The sequence below is a fragment of the Saccopteryx leptura genome, chromosome 6 (assembly GCF_036850995.1).
Source record: "Saccopteryx leptura isolate mSacLep1 chromosome 6, mSacLep1_pri_phased_curated, whole genome shotgun sequence".
NCBI classification, from domain to species: Eukaryota; Metazoa; Chordata; class Mammalia; order Chiroptera; family Emballonuridae; genus Saccopteryx; species Saccopteryx leptura.
The window spans coordinates 45,354,206-45,362,911 of record NC_089508.1 but is presented as its reverse complement, the minus strand read 5'-3'; positions in this window follow the sequence as shown (position 1 = coordinate 45,362,911).

The following is an 8,706-nucleotide window of genomic DNA, read 5'->3' as shown; positions in this document are numbered from 1 at the left end:
AGGATATTTAAAAAGTGAAAAAGTTGGATCTCTGAATACAGACCTTTCGACTGAAAAACTAGGCTGTATGGGGTTAGTTTGGGAGACTTTGGGTTCATTGTTCTGTTTGTGTGTGTGTGTGTGTGTGTGTGTGTGTGTGTGTGTGTGTGTGTGTGTTTCAATACTGGTGAGACTTGAGCTCTTCCATGGGTTATGACAAGCCAATAGCAAGAAGGCAGAAAAGAGATGAAATAAAAGATGCTGCAAGATTTGACAGAAGGAAAAGGGTCCGTCTTATGTAGAATGCCTTGATCAAACTAGAGGAAAAGAGGTGAGTATTGTCATGGCCCCACAATGTTAGAGGTGCAGACAAATTTTTCTCTGTGAGGAAGGCCAGGCCAAAGGCTGAGCCAGGGAAGGGGGCTACTTCTTTTTTATTATTATTGTTATTTATTTTTATTTTATTTTAATGAGAGGAGGAGAGGCAGAGAGACAGATTCCTGTATACGCCCCAGTGGGGATCCACCCTGCAAGCCCACAAGGCAGTGATGCTCTGCCCGTCTGGAGCTATTGCTCTGTTGCTTAGCAACTGAGCCTCTTTTTTCTTTTTAAGCACCTGAAGGGGAAGCCATGGAGCCATCCTCAGGCTGGAGGCCAGCTTGAACCAATTGAGCCATGGCTGCAGGAGGGGAAGAGCGAGGGAAAAAAAGAAAAAGAGAAGGGGTGGGGTAGAGAAGCAGGGGTAGAGAAGGTGGTCAGGAATAAATGAAAAGACTGACGAGTACACACCAGGCCCCATTCAAGGCAGCCATGTTTTCTTTCAATGTGCCTCATTTAGTAGAGAAATGCTTTTGCTTTTAACTGCCTCTGTCTAACTGAATAAAAAACAAAGTGAGAAAACAAAAGAGAATAAGGAATGGACAAAATATTCACTGTATAGTTCCGAAGAGGGTGGGCTGATCATTATTCATTCAGTTATTTCTTCATTCAACAAATACTTAGTGAGTGGCTATTTTGAGCTAGATGGTTGTCTACTAGATATTGTTAACACTCATTAACAAGACAGACCAAAAATCCTTCCTCCAAGAGCACACATTCAAGTCCTCTGCCTGTATATCGAGACAGTCCTTGGTCATGTTCCTACAAAGTGTTTGGTATTTCCACACCTTCCACTGCTAAACAGAATGTGCCAAACAACAGCCTCTTCTCACTAAAGGGCAGAAGCATAAAGAAAACGTGTGAATCAGCTCTTGAGGACAGGTTGGTTAATATTCATTCAAATAAAACTGAAAGGACATTTCAGAAAAAGAATGCCATAACTCAGCTCGGGATTTGGCCCGGCCTCCAGATTTAGCAGTCTCTGAAAGAATCAGTATTTGCTGATAATCCATCTGACATGTTGTATTCAGAATGTGATTGCTGATTAAAGTACTTAGGCACGAAACTACTTCTGGTCTAAGCAGCAGACAGACACTATGAAATCCATGCAAGTCCCCCAGGTGTTTGCTGCAGAAGCAAAGGAGGTGGCCATATGCTTTCTGGTCAAGTTTCAGGATAAATAGACTCAAGGGACAGAACTGTTACCAGGATTTGGCCACCCTGGGAAGGAATACGGTGTTTGAATAACATCCTTCCCAGACTGAAAGCCACTCAGACATGGACCATCGTTCCAGGCATTCGGCACACTGGTTTACACTAGCAGCCAAGTGCATAATTGCCAGGAACTGGCCAAATCCATGGAGACACCAGTCATTCTGAATCCTGAAAAATGCTTGTAATATACCGTAATAAATGTAAGCCTGACTCATTTCATCAGACCTGAGTCCCGCGCTGGGAATTTCTGCACGGGAGAGAGATGTTTACTGAAATCCTACTTTTCTCCACTGCCATCACCCATTCCAGGAAGAACAACTAATATCTGGTCAGCCTTGCCAATTTCTGTTTTATGTTTTAGATCATTAATAGGGATGCTTATAACATACATGTTTCCAACTTATTATGAATTCACATCAGTATGAAATGATCAAAATAATGTTTTTTCACCTTATTTTAGATTAAGTTGACAACAAAATAAGTATTATTGAAAGACAGAGAGTTAAGAATAGAAGATACTTTCTCCATTCCTGGAAAATTTCTCAAATTGGTTTCCTCGAAACCAGGGAGATGGGATGGGGAAAAGGAGCTAGTTGCATCCCCAGTAAGAAGCTGTCCGGGCTTGTGGCGGCGGGGTATAGGTGAGTAGCCCAGCTTCCGGAGCTGCCCAAACTGTCCCCAAACATGAAGATGAAAACTTAAGCCAGCTGTGCCAGGTTCTCTTCCCCAGCTTCTTTTAAGTCGAACCTTGATTCCTCAATTTCAGAAATCTGATTTTCCCAAAGATTGATCCAGCCCCAGATCACGAATTCATATCTGAGCTCAGACGTAGGGTTTTTTTGAATCTAAGTCATTTGACTGCAGTGCCCCTGCCCTATCTGATGGGGCACCCCGCCTTTTTGGCGGGAACCGACATGTAAGTGCGACAAGAGGTTACAAAATGGCTTCCAGAGAGCGGAGTGCACTGTGGGCGGGGGCAGAGGGGTGAGCACAGCAGGCACCAGGGTAGGACAGACCACATGAAGAAAGCTGGCAGTGGACAGCAGGACTCATTTGACTGCAGGTCAGGAGCCAGAGTCCAGTTCCAGGGTAGCCAGAGATGGGGGAATGACAAGAGATAATTAGGGCCCCATTCAGAACTAAGACAGGAACGAAATAGAAACTGTCTCAAGAAAACAGCAGAAGCCATATTAGAACAAATGGGCACAGGGCACACCGGTGGGGCCCACCACCACAAGTATTAACCTCCAACTGAGTTTCAAAATCACCTATCTGTTCCAGATCTTTCCACCTAAGACCAGAGCAGAGAAGAACCTGCAGGTGGAGCCGAGTGGCTGCCAGCCTTCAGCTGAAGAAAAAGCAAGGGCAGCGACCAGCCTTCAGAGCTCAAAATCCTTCTCCACATGTCTTTTCTTGACTGACATGCTGTTGATTCTGTTTTACCTCTGGAAAAGTTCCCTAGGGATGGCTTGAGAGATGGTGACCATACAATTTACCACCCAAACCTGGACACTTGAGAGTAGAAGAAAGAGCTGTTAATAATTATCCAGGACGACAGTCATAAACCAGGACTAGCCCAGGCCAGCCCGGACATGCGGTCACCCTAGCTTGAGACCAAGCGCGCAGGAGTCAGACACACCTGGGCACAGCTGGCAGAACGTGAGATAATCTTGCTGTTTACAGGTAAGGCCAGGGGACTTCTGGGAAGTAACTCACGCTTTCAGAAGAAGTCAAAATACAAAAAATTGGGTTCAATGACATCAAGACAGGGCCAGAGGGGAGGGATGATTCTGCCTAGGGTTGAAGGCACCCAACAACCTGTGACCCTGTTTTGAGGGCTTGAAAAAGCCAGTGAAACTAAAAAGAGCTGCTTCATTAAAATTTTCATGGGATATTAAAGATACAAGGGTTAGCAAAATCATGTGACAGCAATTGCAGCAGCAACAGAGAAGGTACAGTTGGCACGGCAGGCAGTGGGTGGCACATCAGTGGGTAGCCACAGCACCTTCAGTGGGTGTCAGTGTGGCTGTTGTCCCAGCCTTGGGCCGTGATTGGAAATATTATCTCAGCAACTGAGGGCTGGAGAGCCAAAGACAGTGTTGCCTTGCTCCTGTACCTCAGAGCACACAGTAGGTCACCTGTAAGGATCCAATGATCTAGAGCAGTGGTCAGCAAACTCATTAGTCAACAGAGCCAAGTATCAACAGTACAACAATTGAAATTTCTTTTGAGAGCCGAAGTTTTTAAACTTAAACTGTATAGGTAGGTGCATTCCTTATCGAGGTAGTGCCTGCACATGGTATTTTGTGGAAGAGCCACACTCAAGGGGTCAAAGAGCCGCATATGGCTTGCGAGCCGCAGGGACCTAGTGTAAAGAATAAAGAGAGACTGCAGTTTTGGACAGTGGACAGAGGTAGGACCAGAGAATGTTATTTCATAAAGGACGGTTATTTTGACTTTAATTTTAGCCCCAAGCTGATAATGATGCCTGGTGAACTTAAGTATTACTTCCATCAAAGTGTCAGGTACTCATTGATGTTATCTAAGTTTAGGAACCTTCTTAACTTGGGGCCACTCAGTTCATATCAGTAGTTTTATGGTCTAAAATAGGCATAAACCCCCAAAATATATACATCCAATGATATTTGCACTTATAAAATAAACGTTTTCTAAAATTTTAAAAATTATAACCTTTTGCTACCTCTTAAAGAATGCCACCTACTAATTCTTTCTGATATCCAACTGGTGAGTGTCAGTTCTTTAACAATTTGAAATTAGATGCTGTTTTGAAATGAAGACGCACTCAACAAATGGCCAAGATAAAAAAGACAGGCAATACCAAATGGCAGTAGAGATGTTGAGCTAGAATTCTAACACAGAGCCAGTGGGAGTATGAATTCATATAATTTCTTTGGAAAACTGGTGGTATCAACTAAAGATATACATATGCACTTCTACTCCTAGTATATACCCAACAACAATGTGTATATATATTTACCAAGAGACACAGACAAGAATGTTTATAGCAGCACTATTCATAATAGCCCAACACTGGAAACTACCCAATGTCTATCAACAGCAGATTGGATAAATAAATTCTAGTATATTCAAGCAGTAAAATACTGTATGAAAATGAATAAGTACAGCCTGGCCTATGGTGGTGCTATGGATAAAGCATCGCATGGAATGCTATGGTCATCAGTTTGAAACCCTGGGCTTGCCCAGTTAAGGCACGTATGACAAGAAATCAATGAACAACAAAAGTGAAGCAATGATGAATTGATACTTCTTGCCCCTCCCATTAAAATCAATAAATAAAATCTTTTAAAAAAATGAACAAGTACAACCACACACAACAACATGAATGAATCTCACAGACATAAAGCTGAGCAAAAGAAGTCACACACAAAAGATTTCATTAATTTACAATTTCTCACCAAGCAAAATTAAGCAATATTGTCAGAAGTCAAAACATAGGTAACCCTGTGAGGGATAGCGGATGAGGACATAAAGGAGGCTTCTGGGAGCTGATAGTGCTCTATTTCTTGATCTGGGTTCCGGTTACATGGGTATGAAATCTTATCAAGCTTATCATTTGTCACTTCTACTACATTCTGCTCATTAAGTTAGTGCCTAAGCCAGCCCATATTCAAGAGAAGGAGCATTACACTTGACCTCATGATGAAGCATGACAAAGTTCCATTGCAGAAGAGCATGTGGCATGAGTGAAACTGTTGTAGAAAATACAGTCTATTCCAATTATAAAATGCAGTGCAATTTAAAAATGTTAAATAATATTTTAAATAAAATTTACAATCTACTCTGATAATCCAGGGCAAATTAGAACTCAGCATCATTCTGGGGTAAAACAGAAATCTTAGGAAGATAAAAAAGGAAATAAGAACAACTTCTATTATCAAAGAGAAAGGATGATAAAGGACAACTGACAATTGGTGCACAGTCATCAAGGGAAGGATAATGGAAGTTCTTTGTACAATTCCTACAGTGTTTCTGTAAGTTTGAAATTCTTTCAAATTCAAATTAAAAAATAGATAAAGAAAAAAAGGAGCAACCAAAGCACACAAGACCAGGAAGTATGGTCCAGTTTGGGCTACGTACATTCCCTGGACTAATAACTGTGACCAGAAGAATAGGAAACATGTATGGGTCAGTCCCAGTCACATGCCCAACAAGACCACATGAAATGGCAGTGGGGAAATTCACCAAAGAGATAAACAATGGAGAAATAACACGTGTCTGTAGCCAATGTCACATACAGTATCTAATGGTCATCACAAGAGAAATTCTTGAGCTTGATTCTATCAAGAGTGAGGAAGAATGTTCTCTCCAAGTTGTACTTAAGATTCCAGAGTTCTCGCCTTAACTCATATGTCAAATCCATTAGTATTAATATTGAAATATTTTAATATAGATCTGTTGTAAAACATACACCCAAGGGCGATTACTAATGGTACTCATATTTCATTTCTCTTTGATTATCTCTTCAAACACTCTTCTGTCTAGGAACATGTGTTAACACTTTTTCATCTGGTAGTTGGGATAAACCTTCCACAGTATTTTGACCACATACCTTTCTGTTAACAGCCATGAGTCACGCCAAAAATTAACAAAGACTATAGGTGTGGCAAGCTGAACTTAAACTACCACTCCCTCTCCCCATCCAAGGGAAGAATCTTGGGGATTAGGAAAAAACCAGATTACTATGATGCCACTTAAACAGATGGCTCAGCAAGGGGCCATCTTGTTAGTTTATGTGGGACCCTCAATAATGAAGGGACCAAGCCAAGCAGAGAAGGACGTTTGAGCATAATAAAGCCAGAACTCTTTGTAAGAAGGTTTAAAGTCATGTTATTAAAAGAAATATACATTTCTCTCAGAGACTACCTATCAGATGTGGGCAAACATTTTCTGTAAAGGACCAGACAATAAATATTTTAGGCTTTGCAGATAATGCAGTCCCTGTTGCAACTACCCAACTCTACCGTTACAGAACAGAAGTGCCACACACAAACAAATGAATATCATTGTATTCCAGTAAAACTTACAAAAACAGGCCTATGGGATTTGGTCCATGGGCCAAAGTTTGCCAACCCCTGGGCTACACCAAAACAAAACAAAAACATCCTACATCCGAGAGGTGAGATGTGTTTGTCTTTGGGTAGAGAAAGAGAAAGCCTGGACACATCCTGTTGGAGAGAACAAACAGCAGTTGATACATTCCAGTTTACCCAGTCTTGTACCCCCTTCCTACCATGGGACCAGAGCCCACTCTTCCTCTCCGCTCTGCAGACTCAACAGGAGCTAGAACAGATTGAGACTGTGTTCACATACAACTGAGGCCAGAGGTGACACAACACTACAAAGGGCTGGGACTTAATTCTGAGTCGGGGGGTGCAGTATGTTCTGAGGACATGGCAGGGACACCTGGTGCTGAAGACTAAAGGATCTGTAGAAACAACACTGGGAGAAGTGGAGAGAAGACGGGAGTTAGGAAGTATGGGAGTATTCACATCCTGTAGCCCACCCAAAGAGCACTCATTGCCCTGTGCCATATAGAGATGTGAATTACATTTCTTGAACACACCTAATATGTTTCCACCTCAGGGCCTTTGTACTCCTTCACTCCTCAGACAGATGGAAAGCTCTCCCCCTAAATATTCAAATGGTTCACTCTCTTCATTTGGATGTTACTCAAATGACTCCTCAAAGAAGCCATCCTCGACTTCTAATTACTAAGGTCAGTGCCCCTGACTAAATAACAACCATTTTCATCTCATGGCACAAATAAATTAGTTACTAAGGGAGAAGAGGTCAGGGCCCCTTTTTCTTTAGTAATTAGTTTATGAGTGCGTGAGAAACAAAGGTTGAAAATCACTAGTCTAGAATAGCATCCTCATCAGGCTCCACTTGTTTTAATTTTTCTTCACAGTACATATCGGTGCTATCTCCCTGACTATCTCCCTCAATACCATGAGAATCCCATAAAGGCAGGGACTGTGTTTAGGTCACTTCTATATTGCAAGCACTTGGAATAGTACCCAGAACACAGATGGCGCTCAATAAATATTTATTGAATGAGTGGATGAACCAAGTTCAATATGTCTGTTATGGCTAATTTTATGTGTCTACTTGGTTGGGCTATGGTGCGCAGGTATTTTGTCAAACATTATTCTGGGTGTTTCTGTGAGGGTGTGTTTGGATGGGATTAATATTTAAATTGATGGACTTTGAATAGAGCTGACTCCCCTCTATAACTTCAGTGAGCCTCATCTAATCAGCTGAAGGCCTGAATAGAACAAAAAGGTAAGAGGGCATTTTGCATCAACTAGTCCTGGTTCTACAACAGACTGATTGCCTTTAAATGACAACCAAAACTCTTTCCGGGGTCTCCAGCTCCTCTACCCACCCCACCCCCAACCTCCCTCACTAGATTTTAGACTCACCAAGCCTCTACAATTGTGTAGGCCAATTTGTGGAAATAAATCTCTTTATGTATCCTAACCCTGACTAATGCAGTCTCTAAGTCAAACTGTGCTATCTTCTTTGCTAAGGAATTCTTCCTAACAGCTCTATGCCCACTGATTTTCACAATGTGAGTCAGTCAGGGAGCTGAAACTTCTTCATATTTTTGAGATCTGCAGGTAATATTGCTCCAGGTGACTTTTTTCCCCATGGCCCGCAAAATGGGTACTGGAGAATGGAGGAGAGAGTAATCAAACACATTTTGAAAGATTATAGCTGATTATGTAAAACTGATGCTTGGAACCATCTGGGGACGTCTTCTCTTCTCTTCATACAGTATTACTTCATTCACAGTTAGTGAACAGGAAGGTGATATACACCCTAACCTGTCTAGATTCTGGAATAAAGAACATAAAATAGCAAACACACAAGGTATCTTTATAGTCTAGATCTTTTTGCCATCTCCATTGTATCTACATGACCAGATATGACCATAATTATAAAGTCTAAGGGATGTGGTATGTTTTCATAGGAAGAAGCTCTAGGGCAGTGCCCCCAAACCTTAGCATGACCTTAAAACAATATTTTTTAAAAGAAAACAAAATTCCCCACCCTAATAACACTTTGATCACGCCAAAAATAAACTCAGCT